Below are 18,829 nucleotides of genomic sequence, written 5' to 3' on the forward strand. Positions count from 1 at the left end.
GCTCTCAAAATTACAGCTGGATTCTTTAAGCATTACATGTGATTTCTTGCACTTTAAAGCTTCTGAGCTACTTGAATTGCAAGACGCAGAAGCTCTGCCCACAGACACTTTCTTGCTCCCACTTGATTTCATGCTACAGCCAGAAAAGTACCAAATGCTACTTGTTTCGTGGAATTTGCTGGTCAGTGGACACAGCATCCCCACAGCCACTTCAGCTGAGCAGGATCTGTATCTGCCTCTGCAGCACACAAACCCCATCTACTCCTTTTTCATCACTGCACAAAGGTGACATTCCAGAAGAACCTGCTATACCAAAGTATTGTATCATGACAGGCTGAGAGAGCTGGGAGTGGTTCAGCCTTGGAAGGAAAAGGCTCAGGAGAGACCTCAGTACTCCTTAGCTTAAAGAGGCTCCAAGAGAGCTGGAGAGGGACTTTGGACAAGGGCCTGGAGGAACAGGACAAGGGAGAATGGCTTCAACATTGACAGAGGGCAGGGTTAAACAGGATAGTGGGAAGAAATTGTTCCCTTGAGGATGGTGAGGCCCTGGCACAGGGTGCTCAGAGAAGCTGTGGCTGCCCCATCCTGGAAGTGTCCAAGGCCAGGCTGGATGGGGCTTGGAGCAACCTGGGATGATGGAAGGTGTCCCTGCCCATGGCAGGGGGGTGGAAGGAGATGTCCCTTCCAAACCAAATCATTCTGTGATTCTCTAGGTCTAGGAGCATGAAAGGCCAGTGTAAGGAAGCTTACAATTTTCCAACAGTTTTTTACTGCTTAGTTACCAGCATATTATTTAAATTCACAACTTTTACATTATTTTAGAACAAGCATACTAACTATTGGAAAGAAAACTTGCTATTGGTTACTATTTGTTTCCATTTCAAGATGCCTTGCTAAAAGTCTCCCCATTTCTGCATGCACAAGAGTCAGGAGTTATTTAACTTCTGTAGGCACAAAAAGCTGCATTTTTTATTTTTAATATCCCCTAAGGTTACCAATTCCTCTGCATTCAGCCATTAAGAAAACTATCTGAAATCCTGTGAAAACTTCAGATATGCAGCACAGATCAGTAAGTCTCATAATGAGAGGCCTCTCAGCACATTAATCTCACTCTTCACTACTGTCATTTACTTCCTGCTTGATTCCCAATGTTTCAGCTTTTCCTTTTTTTTTTATTTTGGTGGATTCTTATCTCCAAAGCCACGCAGGAACTGCCACTGAGCAAGCACTCTCTTCCAATGCTTAAAACCAGGTGGGAATGCACAAAAAATTAGTTTCAGTGAGACTCCTACTCTTTTGTGTTTTTCCCTTTAGATATATCGATGCTATCAGCATTCTAAACACTCACTTTTCCCAAATAGTTTATGGTGTAAGAATAGAAGATAAAATTGCTTCTGAAATTCTCTAACAATTTTTCACTCTTTATTACGTAAAAAACCCATTTGCCTCTGTAACAAATGCTTTGTGAGGAGTATAATAAATTACCCCTCTGTGGCAGATGAAAATCTTGAGTGAGACTTGGTTCTGCTCTTCTGAAGCCCCTCACTGGGCAACATCAGACCAAAGCAAGAGCACGAGTTTCTTGGGCATCAGAGCAACACCGGGAACATCAGACGCCAAAGCGTGTGTAGGTGTATTAGCAGTCCTACCATCCATCTGTCAGAAATCTTCGATGTTCCTGCACATCACCCACTGGCAGAGCTGTCTGCCAAGCAAAAATATTATGAAATGTTCATTATATCCTCAAATCTCCCCCCCCTTCCCTAGGAGGAAATGGAAAAACCTGTCTCTCCACACACACAGGCTTCACATTCGTTACCAAGAAACGGTGAAAGACTTTCAAATTCACCCAAAAAGAAAATCTACCAAGAAACCAGGACTGGGAATTTAGATTTATTTGAGCAAACTTAACTTACCAGAGGATATGCTGACTTTTAGTTCACATATATCTCATTTTTAAGGTACGTTAAAGACAGAGTTTACAATTAACTGAACAGACAGCGTACAAAAGGCTTTTAGAACTACACCATATGGTCGAGGGAAAGGAACAATCTGGACTATCCACATTTCAATCTGCAGGCTTGTCCACCTCTATAACACATTGTATTGCTGTAATAAAATATTAAGATAGAATTTTAGAAGTGAAAATATCTATCTTTTGCACTACGAGGGAGCAAGGCATCCTACAGTCTAGTGCATTTAATAAATATTTTAACTTTTATGATTTTGCCTTGCTGAATCAGATATAGTCAATAAAATTCCCAATTCATTTAAAACTCTAGTTCCAGAAGGATATGGGTGGGTATTCATCTTATGCTTCAGGGAAATAAAAAATACCAGTTTACATGGGGTATACTGGCAGCAGTTAATGTAACAGATGACACATTCTTGGAAATTAAATAAAAGCAGAAAGAAAATAGCCATTGTTGCTCAGTGAAGGACTAATCACATGGTCACAGCTGGAACCAGTGTAAATCATTCATTAATAAAATTCTGTTGTAGTAGTCACTTTTCTTCTGCTTTTCAAATGCCAATAGAAAAAAAGACCTCTTTCGATTCTTTGCAGAATGGAGACACTTACAAGTATTTCATAGTAACTCTTAAGCTTACTAAATCTTTACAGAAAAAAAATGCCTGCAAGGAAGGCATTGTTGGTACCAAGGAAGTATATAAATACTTTTCTATTTTACATATAATCCCAGAACACAGTCCAAGGAGATACTTGCTTCACTCTATACTAGCCCGAATTCTGATCGCACAGAATTCAAATCTTGATAGAAAAAAAAATTATCTGAAGCCTTTGTAAGGCTCATTTTATAATGTAAAGAATATAAATGCAGCCTTGTGAGTCAGATCCCTCAATGTGGACTAGAAAGTTGCACTAGATGAAATGCAGGCACTCCAGAGATCATGCAATACTCAAGTATTCCATGATTACATACTCTTGGATAGAGGTATCATAGGCTCATGGCCAACTCTGCCCAGAGCAGGAGGTTGGACTAGGTGGCCTCCAAAGAACAGTTCCAATCTGAATTACCCTATGACCCCATGTTCTTTTACACTATAGAGTTCTCTCCTGAGCTGTGGCACTTATTTTCTCTTTAAATAAAAAAAAAATATATGTATAACAACTGTTTTAAGTTTTGTGTTTCATTGCCACCAATAGCAGGAAAAAGCCTCACAAATCTGTATGACTTCGCAGGTAGTGAGTTATTTAATCACAAAAGTCAGATCATACCCTGCAATTACTTTGAAAGCAACCTCCTGGTATCTAAATTCTGGTTTGCTCAGTGTCCTACTCACAACACCACAGGATAAGAGGCCTGTTTTTCTACTCCTTTTGGAGAAACTACCAAGCACAGCAAACCTAGAGTACACCATTTGATGCTTTAAACTGCCACAATATAAATTAAATGGGATGGATTTTCCTCCACTCCAAAAGAAAAAAAATCAAAACCCCCCCATTCCTCATCATCTTGTACAAACACAGCAAGAACAGAGCATTTAAAATTGTCAAGAATTCCTTTAATTGAAAGGTTTCTTTGAATTTAAAAGCTAAAAATATATTATCTCCCTCATTCTGTGCCTACTAAGCAGTCTGAGCAAAGACTTAAAGCACCCTGGCTTGAGAGGATATTTGGGTTTTACTGCCGAGCCTGCTAAGGACTTCTCAAATCTCCCCCAAGCCAGGGACCCCGGGAACACAGCAGCATAAGCCTCGTGCAGCCAGTGGGGACGCGCCGGTGCAAACTCCAACACATGCTTACATTTCCACAAGATCAAAGGCTCAACTGCTCTGGTCTTCAGTTTACTGCAGTTATTCCTACCTCACAGTGACATCCTCAGCAGAGGGAGATGCTTGATGGAAAACTGGTTCACATTAAAAAAAAAAAAAAAGAAAAAAAGAAAACCCCCCAGTTTTTGAGTAATTAACTTCAAGTGGGATGACGTGACAGTTCAAAGCACTGTCGCTGCTAAGAGCATTACTTACACACAGGAGGAAATCACTACCTAAGAAAACCTGAATATGTAAATGAAATGTAGCAATTTTGTCAAATTCAGAAGCAAAAACCACCCCTAAATATCGTGCTAATTTCTAATAATTGTTAGTATTTTAACAGTTATCTGTGTACTCTTTGTCAGAACAGGTAAAATCAGAAGGCAGGAAATCAAATTGAGCATGGAAGTGCTAAAGAAAAATCTGTACCTAAAGCAACAGCAGAAAACATCAGCTCTCACACATGCACAGGCCATGATGCAGACAGGCAGCTTTTATATAAAATACCATTTTCTGCTCTTCCTCTCTACAAATAATAAAAACAGCGCCTTTTTACTAACGGAAAAATGCAGTAACACAGATCCTGACTGGCCAGGACACACAGGTTAAGTTTCCTTCATGTTGTTTGGTGATGTGTTTCCATTTCAATAAAATTATATTTTTATTTTTACATAAAAGCTGTTGAAAAGTGTGTCCAACCAACTTAGGACTTTTGTCCAGGCTGAGCCCCCCAGCTGCTCCTCATCAGACTCCCTTCCCCAGCTCCATTCCTTTTCTCTGGACACAATCCAGCCCCTCAATGTCCTTGTCATGAGGGGCCCAAAAGTGAATGTAGCATTTGAAATGTGGCCTCACCCATGCCAAGTATATTATTTTAATTGCTTCCATGCCTAATTGGCACTATCTGGAAGTTCCCAGCAGCCAGGTGAGGTCATCATTCAGGCCATTGGGCTGGCAGCTGTACCTCCACCAAGCAGCACCAGACACAGGGGCCCACAGCTCTGCACTCTTCCCATGGCCAGTGACAATCAGGAAAGGCTAGCAGCATAAAAAAAAATCCAACTTCTGAACACATACAATTAATAGTCATTTTTCCTCACTGAAAACCCAGTACCCAGCTCTAGGTAGACTGGTTCTTTCAAATGAAGTGTGACAGGGTAAAAAAAAAAAAAAAAAATTAAAAAAAAAAGGCAGTATTTAGTTCAACTAGGAAACGTATGACAGATACAAGCTAAAGTTAATGCTAGGAAAGCTAAAATTTATCTTTACTAATCCCTCTCAACGGAAACAATAGGACAGAATTAAAAATGACAAAGTTAAGATGAGGGAGTACATTTGGGGGAGGTAGGAAAGGGAGACACAAGGAGGCCCATGAGGAAGGGCTGCTGCCACCTCACCTAGAAAACAGCAATTTATTTCCATCAGCTCTTTCGATCACTGTAATGACTTTTTCACATAGACAAGCATCAGAATTATTAATTTCAGTGGCTATTACCCAAGTATGCACACAATAAACAAGTTCAAGCATTTAAACTTCTGGGCTGATTTACACTTTAAGTCAGAAGTAGCAGTCATCTATACTGAAAGATCACAGTCAAGTTAATTCCTTTAGTTTAGATCATTAAGGCATAAAAGTCCTCACTAGAGTTATATAAATGAAGATATTCACAGAAAAGAAATAAATATTTCCAAAACATGCTGCTCCTCTGCAACAGAAGAGAAACTACTGCAGAAAGAATGGTACTGGGTGAGAGACAGGACAGTGAAACTGCCCCAAGAGTGAATTTCACACTGTAGGGAGCAGTTGATTAATATTTTTGACAGTAACAGAATAAAGAAGGGCTGGGCTTAATCAAATAGCTGCTTTACAACCTAAATTTTATTAAATTTGTATCATAACTTTGTAATTGTGTATTAACATGTGGCTCATGTTAGGCAGCAAATAGCTTTTAAGTAAATGCTTTGCTCTCTTTAGCAAGACAAATCTTCAACACCAACTTTAAATACCAAAGCTGTCTCTCACTCAAATGCTTTCAGGTTTGTTTTTCTTTCCTCCTGTTGTATTCAAAATATGCAGACTTGGATGCCTATAACTTGCACATAAACCTGAAATATGGCATTTAAATCCCTTCATTAAAAGCTAAGCACTCCAAGGGACTGAAGACAGAAGCTGGAGCAAAGGCAACTACTCCCTCAACCAGGACCAGAGAGGATTTACTCCAACAACCAAACCCCCAGAGCTTGGGGTGTCTCATTCTTGCATTTCCAAGGTGACACACTGCTGCTCTGTGATTTACCATGAGGTTGGTGAAGTTTCTTTGAGAAACCAAAACCAAGTGGCAAGCTTGGGTACAGGGGAGTGCTCTCAAAACGCTCACGGCATCACTTTTCATCTTCTAAGACATAAATTCATGTGATCTTTGAACAACTATTTATTTCACACCAAACCAGATATCTCCCTAAAGCTTACCAATACAGCCTGCAGGCATATTTCTTAAATAAAAGTACTGAATCCTTGTATACTTAGAATTTGCATAGCAAAGGGATGAATCAACTATCACAGAAGTAGTAACACTATGTGCCAACTGCTCACCTCTTGCAGAACTAAAAATCCCCTGTTTACAGGGTTTAGGTGGGACTCTACAAAGTGCTTTTCCCTCATGTTTCACAACTGTGAGGAATAATTTTCTTGCAGAATTCTGACAACTGCTGTTCAGGCTGTTCAATGCATCAGTTATGTTCATGGCATTTATACTTCGCATGTATAAAACTCTTTACTTGTAGATTTTATTTATTTCTGCCTAAAGGTTACTGGGATTCTACATCTCATCTCAATTAAATTACATCAGTAAGGCAATTATTTTGTTGGAATGTTCCAAATAACTTTTTGTACTAATTCTTGCTGCAAAAAAAATTATTTTTTGTTATAGAGACGTTTCAGTTTTAACAAATCTAGCAAACTATGGGATTTCCAGCAGCACCTAAATGATTAGTAAAAGAAATATAAGGTGCTACATAGGGCTACATTTGACAGAATTATATCACTTTGCTGCTCTAAGCGTTCAGAAAATAAGTAGCTATATCTGAAAACAGGGAATGAATAAAAGGTGTGAATTCTGTACATTTGTTAGAGCAGAGGAGTAACATTTTTAACCAGAAGACCCAGAAACAAGTAAATAGTGGAGGAAAGTCCAGCAGGAAAGATTCTGCTCACATGACCATTTGAGAAATATTTAAGGTTAAATTAATTTATTTTACATTAAGAGACAATAATTAAAGCTTTACAAAACCTACTAGCAGAGATTTACTGAGAAACTGTGATGGAGGCTACCAACATATGATACACTATCTCCTGTGATCTAAAAAAATTCTTATCTGCTACACAACAGAAGTTAAATGCCAGTTGGCTTAAAATTTTCTAAGAAAAGGCTGTTTTCCAAAAAAGCACGTGGCTGAAATAGGACTGCTGTTAACCAAAGGCTTCTAAAAAATACACCAGGTCTGCTTCTGCCAGCCTCCCTCGAGCTGCACCTACTCACATGAGAACTCCCAGAACTGGGCTTACATGGAATAGTCTACATGTCATATTATATATTTTGATGTATTATATAATATGCATTGCATAACAATATTCTTTGTCACCTGGTTTATGTTTACAAACAAGTATTATATACACGTGCATATTCTTATATAAGATGATGAACAATACCTGTTCCAAACATGTCCCAGCTTTAGATTCATTCTCCACACGAAGCCACCAGCACTGTCCCACGCAAACACTGGCACAATGTGATCTCCTAAACAGAGCCATGATAACTAATGGAATTACACCAAAATACTATGACCTATATTTATATTGGGGATAGTCTTACCACAGTTCTTACACACTTGCTCTGCAGCTCAGGAATTAGCTGTATCTCCTCAGCCCTGCTACAGTATAATTTGTCATTTTGATATTTTGCCTTGCCTGGTGAAAAACTCCTCCCACTCTTATCCTCCAGTGGAGGTAGCTCAGATTTAAATTAGCTTAAATACAGCTCAGGTAATATATCGTCCCATGATCTCTTTTTTCCCCCCAATATCTTATTATAACTCACCAAAACCAACTAGAAGGTCTTTAGGGTTCCTTCCAACCCAAATCATTTTGTAATTCTGTGAAAATAATTGTAATTAATATTAATAATTACATTACTTCCTTCCATCCCCAAGTGGAAATTTATGGTTCTTTTGCTAAGCAGAAGTCAAACCTGATAACCCAAGGAGCTTTCATATGAAGACTTCACATGAACATCTTACAGATAAAAAAAAGTTTTCTACTTCTTTGCCCCCAAATTCAGCTAATACAAGGCCACCCACCTGCTCACCACATCTCCATCAAGCATGGAATATTTGGCACAAGAAGGCTCTGCACAGACTCAGCTTTTAGCTTATTTTTTACCAATCTTGCCGTATTTACAAGAATATCCAATGAAACATTAAGACTCCTGAAATAACAAAATGGTTAAACTTTAAGGAGCCTGCATGCACGTGCTTTAAAATATACATGGTAAAATTATACATCTAATTATATGTATACACACAGTACATATTTTTAAATGTATTACAAATTACACATACAAAAAACTACTCCTGCCCTGCTGCTATTATCATTTACATTTTATTTTTATTTAAACCAAAGCTCTTACACCTGTGGTTTCAGGGAACACAGCACCAACACCCACTGTACCAGAATGCCAGGGAAAGTCAATTCTTGTCAAATATTTCCTTTTGACTAAAGTGCAAATCGCCTGAGCTGAATGTGTACAAACTAATTAGCAATGCAGGCATCCCCAAGCTGTGAGCAACTTCTCACTCCTCAGGCTACCCAACAGCCAATACTTCACCACTTTTAATGACCATCATCCTACAAACAACCAAATCCTGCTCAGCCAACGAAATCTGAAGATTTTCAGAGACGTTCTTAATGTTCATTATTAATACTGAAGTGGAAGTTAGCACTTACAATATTTTGAAGAACTACCCCCACTTTTGTGCTGGAATCACCAGAGGTATGATCATGGTATGCAAATCCCATTGGATTAAATGCCCTCATCAAAACATCTTATAGGTACATTAAAAATTGAAAGGGCATAAGCAACTCTGGCAGCTCGGAGCTCGAGTTGGTGATCTTTGCAATTCATAAACATCGACACTTGGGCAGGTTTGCAGGGGAATACAATTAATTATTATCTTTAGCTTAAGGGCACGTACAGTGAGCTCTGCAGGTACTGCCACTGCTTTTAGCCTAATGTATTGCCTCTTCAAGTCTTTCAATATAAGAACTCGCTGCTGTTCTCTAAAGCATTTCCAGTGTTACCAAACTGCTTTATATTCAAAGAGAACACACTGAGCCTTCTGAAAGATGTTGCTTAGGAAGAAGCAGCAGTTACAAAATGTACTTGCAAATAGTGATTCTATATTGTTTGCTAAGAGACAAAATCATGGAATGGTTTGGGTTGGAAGGGACCATAAAGTTCATCTCATTCCAACCCCTGCCATGGGCAGGGACACCTTCCACTACCCCAGGTTGCTCCAAGCCCCATCCAGCCAGGCTTGGGACACTTCCATGGATCCAGGGGCAGCCACAGCTTCTCTGGGCACCCTGTGCCAGGGCCTCACTGCTCTCCCAGGGAGGAATTCCTTCCCAATATCCCATCTCACCCTGTCCTCTCTCAGTGCAAATCCATTCCCCCTTGGTCACTCCATGCCCATGTAAATTGTCTCTCTCAATTTTGTTGGCTCCCGTCAGGTACTGGAAGTTCGCAATTATATCACCCTGAAGTTTCCCTTTTCCAGGCTGAACAATCCCAACTCTCTTAGCTTTTCCTTGTAGGAGATTCACTCCATCCCTCTAATCATGTTCACCTGTCAGTTAGCACAGTTTTTTGACAAAAATGTCAATGCTTCATAAAACACGAAAAAGTGCAAGTCAACAACTTTTTATGTAAGCAGCTTAACTTTTCGAAATTATTAAAACATCTACCTCAATGACTGATTAAAAACAAAATCACCTTACAATTTATCCACTATGAATTTATGCATTGATGGCACTAAAAAAAGCAGGTATTTTGGGACTGGAAAAAGGAGGTAAAGCATAATTATTCAAACTAGAAGATTCTTAAGTTCAATCATCCATGGTAAAGTGACCACCAAAATCCTAATCTTGAAATAACAGAGCAAAAATTGCCCCATAACACAACTGGGGAGAGAACACTATCCACCAGCACCACCAGTGTAGCTCTCTGAATACTCACCTCTGGGTTATTTCACTCCCATTTTTGATTAGCTGATATCAAGTTTTGAGGTGCACTTAGTCTCAAACTTTGGGGAATCTTAGCCATTCCAAAAAGATACTAAGAATCCTGTTTGCAATCCTATGAAAATGATCACTCCAGGCAATACTTTGGGTTCTTAACATTTCACTTCAATGCAGAATATGGCCCAAGTAAGACTAACTCAGTATTTTCCACTCAGAACTGTAAACCCCACTTTCATTTCTTCATGTAAGGGATTGGTATGATTGGTAAGGAGCAGTTTCACTACTACAAATAATGAGGCAGCAAATTATAGAAAATGAAAACTTCCTGAGCAAACTAACAGCCTCTTCAAATACTATTTGTAATGTTTTTTCATTAACTATTTCCTCACTAAATGGCTTTTTGTTTTTAATTTAGATTCACAGATATGCCAGGCTTCTAAATAAAACATCAGTTCAAAGACTGAAGACATTTTACACGTGGTTTATAGCTAATGAATTCCCAAAGTTGAAAGAAAACATTGCAAAGAAGTTAGCTAAAAACAGTAGTGAGATTCTGCAAATAGATTCAAGTCTTCAAAAGAAAATCAGTCACTGCATGCAGCTTTAAAGCAGGTCTTTCAAGTTAGGATTAAACTAAACCTTTATTTAGTGAAATGACACTAAATAAAAACAGTACAAAAAGACATAAGTGTAAAAACAATAATAATCATCCTCAAATACCCTGGGTTTGGTACAAGAATCTCTACAGGTTCCAACAGCTCTGCTTGCAAGTGTGAGTTGGGGGCTCTGCTCATTTAGGTTGTGTTTCCATGACTTGACTAGATGTGCTTATTGAAAATAAATAGAACAATCACTTCTTTGTGATGGGGAGCAGCAGCAGGTGGAAGAGTGGCCGACACTTTAATTACTGGCAAAGTAACACACAAGGTTAAGCCAAAACTTCTTAGTATGTATTGCAATAACACTTGATACATTGTTATCTCTGATGCCCAAATTAATGTTTTCTATTTGTTCCTCGATCATAGAATGGTTTGGGTGAGAATGGACTTTAAAGATCATCTTGTTCCAAATCTCCTGCCATGGGCACAGACACCTTCCACTATGCCAGGCTGCTCCAAAAGCCCCATCCCACCTGGCCTTGAACACTCCCAGGGATGGGGCACCCACAGCTTCTCTGGGCAACCTGTTCCAGTAGGTTTTTGCAAATCACTTCAGATGGAGACATCATTTTGGGTAAAGCAGAGCTGAACACAGGTCAGTAAGAGCAGGATGTATCACTAATACTCAGTGGCAGTTAACGCACCAGGTCCTTCCAAACAGCAAGACAAAGCTCTAAGCGTAGGGAGCAACAGTATCTGAGAGAGTTTTAGCTGGCAGAGATTAAAAAAAACTCAGAAAAAAGCTTTAGCAACCAAGATAAAGATTTTCAGAAACACACTGATGCTGCTGCCATCTGCAAATCCCTGCCAGAGCATCCACAGTACCTGGGCCGACTCTCTCTAGGTGTGTTTGCATATCTGTGAAACAACACACCTTCCCTTCTGTGTCTGCAGACCCATCCTCTGATCATGAATATAAAACAGCAGCAATCCTTACAAAGGAATGATAATAGCTCACTGCTTTGATACCTATGGCAACATGACTAAAAACAAGCAATTCAAAGAAACAATTCAGTTTAGAGTTATGAAGTTATGAGCTTTTCCTTTTCCTGTGGTCTTTAACTTATCTGCAAAGCTCTTTCATCCAATTTTGTAAAGAAGTGTAAGTAGCCATTCTGAATTGATTATTACAACTTCAGGATGAGTGACACTTGACTGAAAGAGTAAAAGGATGTCAATCTCCTTTGTTTTCATTTTCAAAGAAGGAACAGGAAAATGTTTTTCTCCCTGCACGCTCTTCTACGCAAAAAAGAAAGTTACAGACTCTGGTTTTGGCCCATGGTCTTGGAGTCCATTCTCCCTCCACTAATGACTAATACATAGAATAATAGGCAAAATTCTTCAGCAGTCTGGACAAAGCAAGCTGAACAAAAAGTGTTATTTTACCAAAATAAACTTGATCCTGCACACAGAATGTCTGCAGGCCCAATTCACCTGTAATCTATAATTTTCCAATGCACAGAAGTTACCAAAATACCATATGGCTGTTCTTTACTGCAGCAATTCAATACCTTCAAGGATGCAGGCATTCATTCGATTTTTTTTCTTTTTCTTTCTAAAATTTATGTTTGGTCCCAGCAACTCATCTTGTGCCATAAAATGTTTATGGTTTCAACTTGTATGGAAGAGTCCAGCAGCCTTCAGAGATCGAAGGGTCATTCTCACTGTCAAAACTGGAAGTTTCACAATGATAACTTCATTTTCATTACAGCTTCACAAAAGATATAGAAAGACAACTCTTTCAGCTGCCAATAACCTTACAGACTAAAAACATGCAACCCCAACCAGTAAGTTTTTGCTGACCACAGAACACACAATTAGGTCTTGTCAAATGCTTTCAGTACCATAGAATAACTTATGCATTTTTAAGACTGTAAATAAATTGCCAAAAAGCTACATGACAAAACACAGCTTGTCTGCATAAAAAGTTTAAAAAAAAAAACCCAACCCACCTTTATCTTCTTTCGTACAGCAGATGAAAGCATATTTTAAGTCATTATTTCCTCTTTAGGCTTCCCCCTCTAAATGCAGGGAGAGGTTTTAGTTTCCATTCTAACCTGAGGTGAACCAGTCAGCCCAGAAAGCTCATTCAGTACTTCAAAACTATCACACTCTAAAATTCAGGGTTTGTTCCACAACTTTGATGCTCCAGGTGAGCCAGGATCAAGAGTTCTGCACAGACTGTAACTCAGTGAGAATATTGCTTCCTACAGATCCACACCCCTATTCTGCTACGGGGTCTCTAAGCCAGTAAAAGTTAAATAACCGTAAGTGAAGGGACGTATATAAATAAAAATACGCATTTTAATATAAAGTACATATTTTGAAGACTTTGAGCCCATCCCTAAGCAATATTTTTGAATTGTTTGTAAGTGTGCCCGTAAGACATGCTTAGAATTGCTCTGCTATATGAACATATTCATGAAAAATTAAAAAACAAACCCCCCCCAAACAATAAAAGATACAAGACAGAAAATTGGTATTTTAAGATTTAGTTCTGCAAGAAATATTCTGACTACACCAGGGTCCTACCAAGCATGTTGTCCCAGCTAGCACCCATCCAGCTGCTGTTCCCTAGCAAACATCTGAGTAACTACCCCTGCATTGTCTCATTAACAAAAACAAGAATTAAGACAGTGTCACCAAATACGCTGAAACAGTGAGTTAATGAGGTTACACACTGGAAATCACCTAAAAATAATTATTAGCTGTTTACCAGAATCCTGTGAAATTTCCAGTAGATAATATTCAAATTTAAGTTGTCTGAAAAAAAAACCCTATCAGCCTATGTATAAACAGATATGAGTACAAACCATGCACCATCTCAAGGTCTGCACTTGCCTCTTCTTCTGCATGGGGGAAAAGTGTGAGAAAGGGTTCTCATTATAGTCTCTGAAGCACATTCACAGAAGCAACCACACGATTCAAGTGTCTGTGCTCCTTCCTGACTGCTGCTGTTTGAACACAGGATATTGTTGTGCTTTGCACTAAGACATGTGCCTCAGATTTTAAAGTGCTGGTGTTTTCATAATTCAGGAAAAAAAAGCTTCCAGCAGTAATAACCTACAGAGCAATAGAAGACTTCAAAATATCAGAATAATTTGGATTGGAAGAGACCTTCAAGAACATCTTGTTCCAAACCCCTGCCATGGGCAGGGGATCTTTCCACTATCCCAGGGTGCTCCAAGCCCCATTCAACGTGGCCTTGGACACTTCCATGGATCCAGGGGCAGCCACAGCTTCTCTGGGCAACCTGTGCAAGGGCCTCATTGCCCTCCCAGGGAAGAATTTCTTCCTTTCCTGGTTTTAAATTAAGCTTCATCATTTGTAAGCCTCCAATAATTTTGAAAAATTACGTAGGCTGACACCAAGCCTGTATTTTTTTTTACCCTTAACAGTAACACTTGGGTACCAAAGCCTACGCATGGAAATCAGTAACATTTATGGAGCCACTTAACTGCACACTGTAGCATAAAACAAGTCACAGATGAACAAGTTGTGTTTACCTACCCAGAATATACCTGGAATAATGAGATACTGGAAGTTGGTCACCTCCAAGGGCAGCACTGGTGGTCTCCACCTGATCTCCACTCACCCCAAAGAACACCCATCTGCCCTCAGGCTCGTGATTGCTTTATGTGTGCTCAAGGTATTTCAGTGTCTGTGCTCCACACCAGAGGAAACTGGGCATAATTAAAGTATTCCAGAAAAAATACTCAGGTAACTTTGAGCTCCAGTTTCAGAGGAGAAGGTGAAAGTTTCATGGAGTTGCAATGAGACTTGGGCACCTGCATATTTAAATCATTTCTGACAATAGCAGTTCAAAGACTCAGTTTTGAAAACCTTATCCTATATAATGCAAATCACAGATGGCTGGACATTAGGAGGAATTCAAAAGGCACAATTTTTACAGTCTGTGGTAAAAAAATTACACAATATGTAATATTTGTGTGAACGGCATTTCTTTTTTTCTCTCATCACATCAAGTTCTCTCACTTGGGAGAGGGAGGGAGGGAGAGAGAGATACTGTTCTTCCCACGTGAGGCTGTTTATCCCCAGCTCAGGACAGGGGTGTCCTTCATGGCCCCTTCCACCTGCTGACACACACCAGAACACAACACTCCTTTATGGTTCTGTGACTGTCATCTCTGCCCAACTCCTGAGGCTACTTCTGTGCAAGAAGCAGTGTCAGAGGCATCACAGCTCTGGCAAAATTCCCCATCGAGAAAGCACTGTGGTGGTTGTAAGCAATTTAAGAAAGAAGGAAGGGCCTGGAGTTTGTTGCTTACTCCTGTATCTCAAACTTAATTAAATTTGAAACATGGCAGAAATTAGGACACAAACAAATAATTAAAACATTAATCATAAATGAATTCACAGCTTAAAAATATAGAGTCCTTGGCATGGATTTCATGCGAGTAGCTGAAAGTCTGTTATTTCCTGTAGCACCTACTCTTCTGTTAAATTCAGTACAGGTTGCCTGATGAATTCAGAAGTTACTGGAAAAGAAAGGGGAGAGAAGGAATGGCACTGACACACCCTATGTCACACCAGCTTGTTTCCTTAAACAGACCACACTTAGAGCGGTTTTAGAGGCACATTTCAACTTGAAGGTACAACCAAATTTATTAATTCTCAGTGTGAGGAAAACTAATTTTTCACACCAAAAGTACAAAAAAAAACAATCTCAATTCACTGCTGACTACAATTAGTTTGAGCATATATTGATTTGGGGGGGGGGGGGAGAGGCAGTGGGGTGTTAAATAAATATATATCTGAATGGCCAAATATTTTTGGTCATCTCTTCCTACTCTGCTGTAGGTCCCAGCTGTCATTTAGGTCTGTCACTCTTTTACAGCCACATGAAACCAGTCTACTTGAATTACAGGTGCAGCCTAATTGTTAACAGACACATGTCATTCATGATCTTAACATCTCCCACCTCTGCTGCAACCACATGAATCCAGGCTTTGATTAAAAAGGAGAAAACCAGAAATCAAACATGTTGCTAATTGTGTCTCAAAGGAAAGATTCCTTTGACTCCCAAAGCCTGCAGCCTTGTCACACTTACCAAACACTGGAAGCACAATGTGAACTGTGCCATCATTTCAGGGCAAGCAGAGTAAAAAATCATTAGTAGGCATCTACTAACACCAAGAATTCCAAACCCATCAAGCCTCTCAAACAGGGAACTCTCTCCCCTTTTCATCTAACAAACACATCGTATTTATCAGAAGCATTATTACCTGCATCCAAAACTGGGAGCAGTGAAATACCAGGCGGTGCTGCTTCAGAGGTTTTCACCAAAGCAGTTTGGGAATCTTGGCTATGGATCTCAGTGGTGAGCAGTACCTCTTCCAATCCATCCTATCTGCTCCAGTCCAATGGACAGATGGCAATGTGCAATTTTCCTGATTGTAGTAGAGTTCTTTAATCTAAACAGAGTTGGGGGGAGAAAGGAAAAGATAGTTTAAGCTCATCTGGTCTAACTTTCTAACTGTTTTAGGTTTAGAAGAGACTAAATGTTGTCCAGAGAGGTTGTGGTCTCCCAGTCCCTGGAAATGCTCAAGACCAGCCCTGGATGGAGCTTGGAGCAACCTGGTCTAGTGAAAGGTGTCCCTGCCTGTGGCAGGGGGTTGGAATTGGATGATCTTTAAGGTCCCTTCCAACCCAAACCATTCAGTGATTCTGTGAAGAAGTTCCATCCAAATACTGCCCAATACTACATCATACCAATATTTATCCCAAATACCTTCTGTAGTCTAACAACATCTGTGAAGACAGATCAAATAAAGGCAAAAGACAGGTGACCCCCTTCTGGATCTCCAGAGAACAACCAGTCCAAACCCTCTGCTCAAACCAGAGAACAGGAGGGCCCCCAGGACCACCTCCAGTTCTGAGCATCTCCATAGATGGAGCCCCTGAGGTGCAACTTTGGTCGCTCACAGCAAAAAACTTCTCATTTTATCAGAATTTCCTCTATTTCAGTTTGTGCCCCTGAGCCCACTCATCTCAAGGCTGAACTGTCCCAGCTCTCTCTGCCTCTCCTCGTGTCACCCCTGCATTCTCACAGTGGGGTTTCCCAACCTGTTTTCTGTACCAGCTACAGTTTTACTGTATTTTGATGACTGAACTACATGACTAACTGCAGATGTATTTCTCCAGTATTCTTTGCATCATCTGAAAAATAAAGCAGCAAAAATTAAATCACTAATGAAATTGCTGATTAAGTGGGCCATGAACACATTGGAGAACTAGAAGATGCAGGCCTTTCTCATCTCATTAAAAATTACTTTAAGAAACAGGACATTTTTAATCTTTTCTGTCTCAGCTACATATAACCTAAGTTTTTATATCAAAATAGTGCATTGCAAAGACTTAATGCTTCAAAAGAAATTAGTTAAACATAGCAGTAAAGGCCACACATGCAATCCTACTAAAAAAAAAATATCAGCTTTGTCTCACAAATCCTTCTAGTGCAAAACCATAGTGACCAGCATTTTTTTTTTTTTTTTTTGCTTTTTGCTTTTAAGCTTTCACTGATGGAAGTCCAAGTTAACCTTTACTTTATTTTGTCCTGGGCTAAATCCACTGTGACATCCTTTTTGCCCTTTTAAATACAGAAATTTCTTGGAAGGCTTCCAGTACTTTGAAATAAACACATTTACAAGATATGCAACAATTAACATGAGTGGCTCTAGAGGCTCCTGAGACAGCTCTGAAGTCCCTATGATGTGATGTCCAGATATGTTTATATAACTTTTTTTATTTAATAGTTAATTTCAGAAATCACTCCTTTACCATCTTTAGCAAAGTGGGTGTGAACTTTCTACTCCAAACAAAAAATGATATGGGAAAGGAGAAACAATATGAAAAAAGCAAAATGACATTAAAAAGGCACAAAAATGACATTAAAGCAGTACAAGTTTATGCTTAATGATGTCTAAAGAGCAAGCTGACTTTGAGGCACACTGAAAATGACCATTTCACCCTGTAGCTGGTTGTGTTGGAGCCAGGGGAGCAACTGCATTAGACACAAAGATCAGAAGATTGTGATGTTTATGCACCTACGAGTTGACATCTGCCCACTTCTCAATCACAAGTCCCACTACATGTTTCTACTTATTTCTCAAAATTACAAGGCTTAATACGCTTTTACTTCAATTTTCACAGAAGAACTTGACATTCTCAACAGCAGCAGATCTGTGAGAGTTTACAGTCCAAGCTTCCAAAGAGATAAAGCAGATATAGGATGAGAACATATTTTTCAAAACAGATACAAACTGGCCAAGTCTGAGGTCTTGTACTCTTGGAAACTATGGGAACAAGTTAAAATAGCTCCTCAATCACCTGCAATTATCTTCAAAAGTTTCCGGAAGTCAGAAAAGCTCATAAAACAATGAAGCGCCAGCAGAGAGCTTGAACTCCAAGAAAGATTAGCAATTAAGTTATAAATTAGGTTTTTTTTTTTTTTTACTATCTTTTTTAATGTATGATTAAGTCAGGAACGATTCAAAAAAGTTTCATCCTACCTGCAAACAAAGGATGAATAATTCTAAGGATCTCTTCCAAATAAATTTTTATATTTATTATTATTGGAACCACAGTAAGATCAACACAGTACAAAATGGAAAAAAAATGGATGAAAAGATGCTTCCACATCAGTGAAGCAGCACAGAGGTCCCGGACTGCTTTTTCCATGCTGAACATCAATGAAGAATAAAAAAATTCAGAAGTAACTCTGAGTAGAATCCAGGTAACAGTCCCAATTCCCTACACAGGCTCTTGTGCAAAGAGACATTGCTCAGCCCAGTGTTTTTTAAACATATGGATTTTAAGAAGTTATCTGGGAAGTAGTCAAATAGAATTTTTCTTTAATAGCTACATACACACTGTGGCTCTTCAGTTCAGCCAACTGGCAGAAACATTAAACCCCCAAACTTTTATCGTTTTTACAACATGTAGAAGTTATTTTTTTATATTTCATGCCTTTAAGAAGTACAACTAAACAGAGCACTACTATAATCTTCTAATTATATTTTCGCAAGTTTTTAATGTCATAATTTAAATTATGAACTCTTTATTTCAAGATGA

The 18,829-nt window shown here is 39.1% G+C and overlaps 1 protein-coding gene across 5 annotated transcripts in view; it reads right to left on the reverse strand.

The window, feature by feature from the left end:
* Window positions 1–18,829, reverse strand: part of GTDC1 (glycosyltransferase like domain containing 1) — a 171,757-nt gene that overhangs the window by 132,509 nt on the left and 20,419 nt on the right. For 4 of the 5 annotated variants that reach the window (XM_082284745.1, XM_082284744.1, XM_082284746.1 and 1 more), the window contains one exon: window positions 15,982–16,170. The exons of the other annotated variant lie outside the window; for it this stretch is intronic. The gene's annotated coding sequence lies outside the window, so the exon portion shown is untranslated. The remainder of the gene's footprint in view (window positions 1–15,981; window positions 16,171–18,829) is intronic. 5 annotated transcript variants of the gene reach the window in all.

This window comes from Coloeus monedula, assembly GCF_965178545.1.
Source record: "Coloeus monedula genome assembly, chromosome: 7".
Classification (NCBI taxonomy): Eukaryota; Metazoa; Chordata; class Aves; order Passeriformes; family Corvidae; genus Coloeus; species Coloeus monedula.